This window comes from Sceloporus occidentalis, unplaced genomic scaffold, assembly GCF_023333645.1.
Source record: "Sceloporus occidentalis isolate IW3139 unplaced genomic scaffold, rSceOcc1.0.p SCAF_6, whole genome shotgun sequence".
Lineage (NCBI taxonomy): Eukaryota > Metazoa > Chordata > Lepidosauria > Squamata > Phrynosomatidae > Sceloporus > Sceloporus occidentalis.
The window spans coordinates 120988341-120997586 of NW_028316986.1; positions in this window are offsets into that span (position 1 = coordinate 120988341).

Here is a 9246-nt window from a genome sequence, read left to right on the forward strand (position 1 = left end):
AAATACTTCCACTGGTTTGCGTCCCTTTTGCTTGGAACTTGGTATAAAACAAATTTTAAGCTATTACTACTCAGTAAGAAAGATTAACAGCATTAGCTGTTAGGAAAATTTCCCACCAATACTCAATGGCCTTTGCATGTGTGTATGTTACAGAGTGTCAAATGTTCAATGAACCTTCACACTGAAAAATATCAGCCAACAATTCCAGACACATTTTTTTAGAAATGTGAAGAACTATGTATATTTTCTGCTCTTTCCCACTGTAAACTAGTAAACACTGAGCACTTCATTTAGCAGACTAGAAATATTCACTGATATCACTGATGTTTTGGATATTCGCAAGAACTATCTGGAATTCACAAATTTTAGGAAATATACATCTAGCAATATAGATTTTCAGATAACTGCAGGTTTGGTTTGAATTCATTTAGACTGAGAAACAGCCATTTCTGTTGCAATACTAGAAAGAATATGGATACACATGAGTAGGCAGTGAGATCTAGGCAGATTGGAGTGTGTTATTCCAAGCCAGAAGTGTGCTCACAGATGGCTCAGGGTGTGATTTGGCAGGATGGTGCTAATGACACTTTTACATGGGAATATCTGGACAGCAAACATTCCACTCAGTTCATATTTACTTGAGCAAGGTTTGAACACAACTCTTGCTATCCTCACATCATGCCATACTGTGTGCTTTCCATTTGGGTATAATAAACAGAATTCTGTGCCCATTTACATGCACAGTTTTAGGACTCCGTTTGTGTGAACAGATCTTACTTTTGTCATCAGGGGCCTGCTTCACTTCACTAAGGTTTGCAGAAAAACACTAGAGGTAATTAGATCGTCACCTCATTATCTCCAATGACCATCTGAGATTGAGAACCTTTTTTTACAGAAGATTCCACGCTCTTGATAACTGGTCATTTTCAACTCACAACAGGACTGGTTTTTTCCTCCCCCCACTTTTTCCCATTTTCTTTTCTCTTTCTCTCTCCCACTTAACATGGAGAAGACACTTTTACTTGACTCATCCACTGAATTAACCTTTGTCAAACCTGGTACCATCCACATGTTTTAGGCTCCAGTATACATCTTTTATCACAACCAATCATGCCAACTGTAATCGATGAGAGTTGTAGTCCATAACATCTGAAGAACACCAGCTTAAGGAAGACTACACAGTATACTGAACTGGTCTTCTCAATATTTAGCACTTTATGAATTGCATTTTGGATGTGCATTCCAGCTCACTGAAGATGCATGTGCTTACTGATTTTAACTGTTATATTATTTACTTTGTCTTGAAGTAAATCTAATTTGTTTTAATTTGATTGTAAAGGCTATACTTTTTAATTTGTTTTTGATGTTATTAGCTGCCTTGAGCACCTTTTGGTAGTAGAAAGGCAATATAAAATGTGATAAAATAAACAAACCTGAAATTAAAATATAACTCCATAAATGATGCATTGCAAAGGAAAAAGCGCTGCTGGGATGGCAGAGATGGTTGAGAGATGTAACTATGATCCTTTATCTTTCCTCATAGTGATTAGTGCCTCTCGAAACTGAACTTTATCGGGTGCATAATTGCTCATCTGAAATCATGTATCACAAGTGACCTGAAAAACTGTGTTGCCACTACACCAATTCTTTAGAAAGGACAGTCAGACTTTGACAACAGAATTATGATATAATGAGTAAGATAATGGTTAGTAGTCATTCTGTCACCAGTCATTAAAGATAAAAGAAAATTGTAAAGAAGCCAGGTTCAGTAATGATTCAGTAATGATCTCAATAGCAGCTATTCAGCACGAATTATAATGCAGTATAAGTTATGCATCAGGACAATCACATGTTGTGGCATTCCCATTCCTCTAATAGCATGCCATAGCTTTTTGTGATTTATGCAGTTAAAGGCTTTGCTGTAGTCAATAAAGTACATGCTGATTATCTTTTGAAATTCTCTGGTGCACTTTATTATCTAATTATTGTTTGCTGTGTGATCTCTAGTGTCTCTTCTTTTCCTGAATGCAGCTTGCACACCTGGGATTTCTCATTCCATATATGGTAGGAGTTTACTGCAATATTTTAAGCATAACTTTGCTTGCATGGGAGATACATGTGAAATGGTTCTGTAATAACCCCCGTGAAACTCCATGAGTCACCATAAATTGGAAATTACTTTTGTGTCTCCTTTTTTGTGGATGGGAATACATACTGTATATTGTATATTTTGATCACTTCCAGTCTGTGGGCCACTGCTTTGTTTTCCACATTTGTTGACAATTTAGTTAAAACTAAGCTTGACTCTGTTTCTGTGAATTGCAGTGACTCTGACCAAAGACCCTTCTTTGCCAGAACATTAAGGTGTTAATTGTAATCCTCTTGATTTGTTAACTGAAGTATTTTATCTGCTGCCTCTTCTCTCTCCTAGTATTGATTGTCTTATATTTTGTTTCTCTTCAAATCTTGATAAGATTGGAGGCCACCCTGAATGTATCTTGAATCACTACAGATACTTTACAGAGATAAGTAAATCAATGTCCCAGTAGTGTCACAGCCTCAATTTGAGAGGTGGTGTGAGTTTGAAAAAAAGAAAGAAAAGAAAACATTAAGCCCAGGAAGCAGATCAGCCCCAGCTCATTAAACGGTGACATGTCTCCCTTAACAGTGAACAAATAAAGATCTTTCTTCATTACAGTTAAACATTTCAGAGTGCTAACATAAAAATAACACACCTTATGTCTCTTCCCACACACCCCCACCCCAAAATGGCTCAGAAAGCATTGTAATCAGTCCATGCTGATTGCATTTCTTATTTGGGAAGATTCTATGTGGCTCAGTTCAGTTTAATTCTGCTCTGTTGTGTTGCATTTATTCCTTCTGTAAATAGAATTGTTGATCTTATTATAGGAAAATATACTTTTTGAGAGCCAGCATAGTGCAGTGGTTTGAGTGTTGGGTTCATATCCCTGCTCAGCCATGGAAATCCACTGGGTGAGCTTGAGCGAGTCATACACAGTCAGCTCCAGGGGCTATTCAGACATTATGGTTTTTTTAGCGAGACCATGCAAATAATCTCACTCATGCATTCTGGGTTTGTTGTTCACACTACAGAACTACATCTATGCTCATCTCTGCAAGTTTTGTTGCTCACATGTGCCAGCACTCGAATAAAGATGGAGTTGATGATGTGGATGTATTCAAAACACATTCAAGGCATGCAAAGTTTTATCCCAGTTTATCCTGGGTGTATTCACATGACTTATTCATGCAGCCGAGAATGCGAATCTTTCAGAAGAACTCAGAAAAAAAATCTGAGATCAATTATCCCGGATAAAGTGGCTTTTTAGGCAGCCTCCCCCCCCCCCCCCCAAAAAAAAACCCACCTTAATCAAATGCATTCAAAATGCATGTGAACGACAACAATTCAACCTGGACTCTCCCTGGATTATTTTCACCATCTGAATAACCCCCGCGAAACCACACGATAGGTTTGCTTTAGGGTCGCCATAAATTGGAAATTACATCAAGGCACATGACAACAACATTATAGCAATTACATGGTCATGTCATGGGATCAGCATGTAACAGAATAAAGAAACATGCAAATTCTAATCCTGCCTATAAACCTTCAAAGATTATATGAAGCGATAAAAGTCTGTCAAGCTGGTGGTAATTCTGAGGTAAGAAAGCAATAGATCTGTTACCCAGGGTGGGTTCCTTTGAAGTCAATAATTTCTTCAGGGGAATGTAGTGTTACATGTCTAGTTGTAAAGACATATGGATAAACCTATACAGCCTACCAGGAAATGACCATCTATGTTAATACCTCTACTGATTTATTTTTATTTTATTTATTTACTTAATTTCTATGCCGCCTTTCTCCCAGAAAGCAATCCAAGGTGGCTTACAAGATAAAAACATCTAAAAAACCTCAAAACATCACAATAAAAAATTAAAATAATTAAAATTCTCTATTTAAGACAATATAAACTTAACATCAAACATACAAAGTTAAAAACATCACTAAAGCACATACCCCATATAAACCACCTCTCTTGCTCACACATTAAAAAGCTTGCTTGAATAAATGGTCTCTCAAATAGTTTGGACCTAAGTCGTATAGGGCTTTATAGGTCATAACCAGCACTTTGAATTGTGCCCAGAAATGAACTGGTAGCAAGTGGTTTCAACAAGGGATTATATATTCCCTGTAACTGATGAATTGGAATTTGTGAATTTATCCTAATTCAGGTGTTTTTCTTTCCAGTTGTTTCTTGACATTTCTTTGTTGTAGAATCAGTAGATCACTGATTGTATGTCCAGGAAGACTAAAATGCATTGGCCTGTTTTACATTGCATGCATACACAGAGATGGTAACTCAGCTGTCCCCCCCCTCCCACCCCGTGACTTTTTTTCTTTTGGTTAGGGAAAATGCTTTGGGAAGAAATCATCAAAAAGATTTTCTGGGTTTTATCAGAAAATGTTTTCTAATCCTTGAATTGGTGAACTATAAACTGCACAAAATATTAAATAGTTGTTCCTTCAAATGAAAAGTGTCTATCATTACAGAATTATAAAATATGAGGAGCCAATACTTTTAAATAATGGAGGTACAGTGGTGATAATGCATAGGTTTGGTGTATAAACATCCAAAAATCCATACTTACTGGAAACAAAAAATCCAGACAACAAACTGTAATGGAGGAAGCTGAAATAAGATGCCCTGAAATTTGTTTTGAGTTTTGAGGAAAGAATATATAATCACCTCTGAGTATGCCTTGCCTAAGAAAAACCTATGAAAATCATGGTGTCACCATAAGTTAACAGGCAACTTGAAGGCATATAGAAACACAGCCAACATAATTCTGACTCTTTGTTGGGGTAAAAATATTTTCCAATAATAAAAAGTATCTATTAAAGGTTCAGGAAAGCACAGATGTAGTCAAGCAGACAGATTGTTTCTTGAGGAAATGGATGGACAGGTAAGACTGAGTTTCTTACGAAGTGATATTCTTAAATTAGTATTGGAATAAACAACTGGAATTCCAGTTTGTGCACTTTGTATTTTTCCTCTTTAAATTTAAAAAGGAACTCATATCTGCTTATATGCCAAAGGCCTCTGACATTTTTATCATAGCAGCACAGTATTAACATCGCTGCTCCTCAGGATTTCTCTGGGAGGGACCTGTTCAGCAATTCTAACTGCCTGCTATGTATACAAAATGAGCTGCAACTCACAGTATAATTCCCATCCCAATATAAATATTTAGCATCACCTACTGAATACTCACTTCTAACCCTTGCCTCCCACCCCCAGCCCCATTAGTATTAGCCTTCTTTTAATTATAAATTTTCCTTTGTAAGTCTTCCATCATGTCATCAGAAGCAATTCTGTAACTTTGTATTTTTGTCTACTCAACCTTTCCAGGGATTCTTGGGGATTCCTGTCTTTTCAAGCTGAGCTGCTTTCTGAATGTATATGATTCACATGCATTCTTAAAAAGATCAAGGGAAATGTGCATTGTAGAAACCCTAGCAGATGGTTCTATAGTCTAACAGCTTTCTTCTTTCTTCCTGCATTATACATTTTCCTCACAATACTGGTGAACAGAATAGTATTTACAGATTTTATAATGTGGAAAAATATAATTGGGGAGTCATGAAGCAATCTTTTCATTGTTTATTTACCCACATAGACAAGTAATGTAGCATTACTGTAGATCAAACAAACATTAATATCTGCATTTCCTAATGTAATTTTTTTATGATCCACAATGGCTTGATTGTGATATTAAAAAATCCACATTACCATATTTTCAGAACCAAACCAAGATATTTTGCTGCCTGAGGCAGAGCAACAAATCCCCCCTTTCTGGCTAGAAATAGTTGGAGCTGTAGTGTAACATATCTGAATTTTAGTGAGTGCCAGATTTTGGAAAGCTGTTCTGCAGTTACATGAAGGGAAGAGGGCTGTTATGACATGTATCTTTTTGTATTAATGCATCTTTGATTTTCTGGCAAAGAAGTAAGATAGTTGAATAGTTCAGATGCTCCTAAAATGAAGACACAGAAATAATATGATAGGAAATTAATTTTCAGTGTCCAGGAATATGTTTATATTTATATTTTTAAATATAATTTTATATTTATAATTTTAAAGCTTTACAAATAGACTTACAATCATTTCTGCCAGATAAACAGTCTAGTTTTCAACCAGAGAAACTTCCTACAGATCTAAACCTACACATCTATCCAGGTTAGTCTAGTATTTAATTAAGACCTCTTAAAAATATTTCTCCTCAGGACTGGGGATTTTGTGTTATTAATTATACACACCAGAACCTTGTTTCATTTCCCCATTGGTATTATATAACATCATCAAGACTGTAAGATTCCATAATGGGAGAAAAAGTTATACATGAATGCTCTCCTACTGAGAATGGGTTAAGTCTACATCTGCACAATTACAACATTAAAATTATATTAATGAACTGAATTAAAAGGACAGTTGTTGGTACTTTAGGACCCAAGTGCAGATTTTGTTAATGTAACACAATAATTTAATCTATCCAATTATGCTAATTTCTAACAGCCGTCTAATATTATTTGTATGTGGGGTCACCATGAGGATTTATTGAGACCATAGAATTGGAGGGGCCCCCATGGGTCATTGGGTCCAAGACCTTGCTCAATGCAAGATTTTGAGCTGGAGCATTCACAGTCCATAATAAATGTTTATATCTCCCCATATTTCTTTTTTGTTCACCTTTTTCAGTTACCAGGGATGCTGCATACCCACTCCCCCATCTCTGATACAATTGCACCTTATCTGGTGTGTGTATGTATACCATTTATATGTGTCTACTTTAATCCAATAGAACAGTATTAGTCTAAGACCATTTCCTGCTTTCATCTATTCTTCCTGCCATGGTCTCAAACATCAGACAACAAGAAACATACAAGGGAAGAGGGGAGACGTATTGTATAAACTGAACCCTCTAAAACTTTAGGCCCGAGCTTCATTCCCTGGACACAACGTTGATGTTGAACAAAATGCTGTCATTCTTTGCTGTCAAGTCAGCTTCACTTCAGAGTTTTGGTATTGTGTATGGTAAACACAATATATATATATATATATAAAAACTAGAGTTAGCAAAAATATATTGACTGATAGGAGCCCTATGAGAGACCTCCAAGATCCCTGGTCGTGAACAGGACCGACAAATTCAGGACCATGTCTTCCTCAAATGAGGAATCAATCAAATCCAATTGCAATGAGATCTTTCCTAGTTTCCTATTTATTACAAGAAACACGACCAAGGAACTGGGCACAAGGTAAAAGTGGCTTTGAGCCCCAAATACTAAATATCATACCACAACAACACAAAACTGATGGCACTGAGAGAAACACACAAGAATATACAGCCAAAATTCTCAGTGGCATCACCAGGATGCAAGGAGTATACACTCCACCAGTGACACTGTGGAAAATGATGCCCCCAGAGCCCTGAGGACACCTCATTGTGGTTGGTGGGCAGGTGGCAGTGGCAAGCCCATTAGCACACCTGGACCCCAGAGAGGCCTTGTCATCCTGGGTAGCAGCTGTAGTAGCAAGGCCAACAGGGAGTGCTTTGTCCTGCTGGCTCCTGCCAGTTGTTCTTACTCAAAAGGTGGAGGAAGAAGAAGATGAGGATCCAGTGTGTCCACACTCTTGACCCTGGCCAGTCCAGGCCCAAGTGCAGCACCTGGTGTGTAGCTGTCCTGGTAAGCCAGGAATGGGGGGATTTTACTTGGTGGGATTCAAACATTGGTGGTGAGAGGGCATTGCATGAGTGTCTGTGGCCTTCCCAGTTCCCACAATGGCTGCTCTCCCACCTTCTGGCTGACAAAGTGTGTGGCTATAGGGGTTACACCATAAACTACACTGGAGTGACACCAATCCTAGTGGCAGCATTGGTGATTCTCACCCATACCAAATATACAATCAGATAAGTCACACACCACACCAAACAAACAAGCTAACACATGCATGTGTGCACATATACATGTGCACATGCATGTATACACCATGTTTGTGCAGAGACACAAGCCCACACTACATGAAATGATGGGAGTTGTAGTTGAAGTATCTGGTGCATGTCCACACATAGTATTTTATACCATTTTAACTGCCATGGCTCCACTCTATGAAATCTTAGGAGTTGTAGTTATGTGGATTTTTAGCATGGTCTATTAGAGAGTTCTAGTGGAGCACTTTAATGGAGTAGACAGAACTTTCTAGCAAAGTGAATCTTAAGTAGCCCTCCAACTACAAATCCCAGGATTCCATCAGGTAATGCTATGACAGATGAAGTTGTATCAAAACTGTTGCAATTCTAACCTGTAGATACATATGGGTGTCAACTTGTGGGAAGGTGTTTCTTTGTATGACTAAATAATATGGGCTTTAGCACTAAGATTAAAGGAAAGTGGGTGTAGTAGAGTGAATAAGGTTTTAATTATAATGTGGAAAATTTGTGAAATAGGGAATGGTGGAGCAACTGATGCAAGGTCCAGCTCCAGTGAAAACCAGAGTACTGAATGATAATCAAATGACTCATGTCTAATAAGTAATGGCAGTTCTAAGCTTCAAGGAGCAATTTCTTCAAGGAGATACATTACCTTATTATAGCTGACTAAGCTGATCAGATTCTCAGAGATTTAAATAACCCACTCCATTAAATCTAGTATAGGTTTTGTACATATGGATGTGTGGATGAAATACTGAAAATTAGTAACTATAGACCACTGAGCTTCCAATATTACCAGCATTAATTATGTTATAAATAGTGCAAGGGATTTTCAGGAACAGGAAAATAAAGGATGAGTAATAGCTATGTCTGTAGATGGAGAAACCAAAGCAAAGAAAGTAGTAGTCAGAATTAAAAAAAATATCATGAAATATCATGAAACTATCTAATAACAATACACATCAAAATTATTTTACATGGGAGACAAAGCTGCACCCTATTGTCCTTTCCATGCATATGTGTGTGCATCCATCTAGCTCTGTCTCTCTCACACAGGCAAATGCAAGAGAGAAAGCAAAAGGATATCTAATTATACAAAGAGAGATGGATTTTTAAAAAGCTACTACTGTACTATTTCCGGACTAGCTTTGAGCATGAACAATTTTTCAAAGGGAAAATCCTAAGGAGAAAACTCATTGCAAAATATATATTTTTAAATGCACTATAGATTCT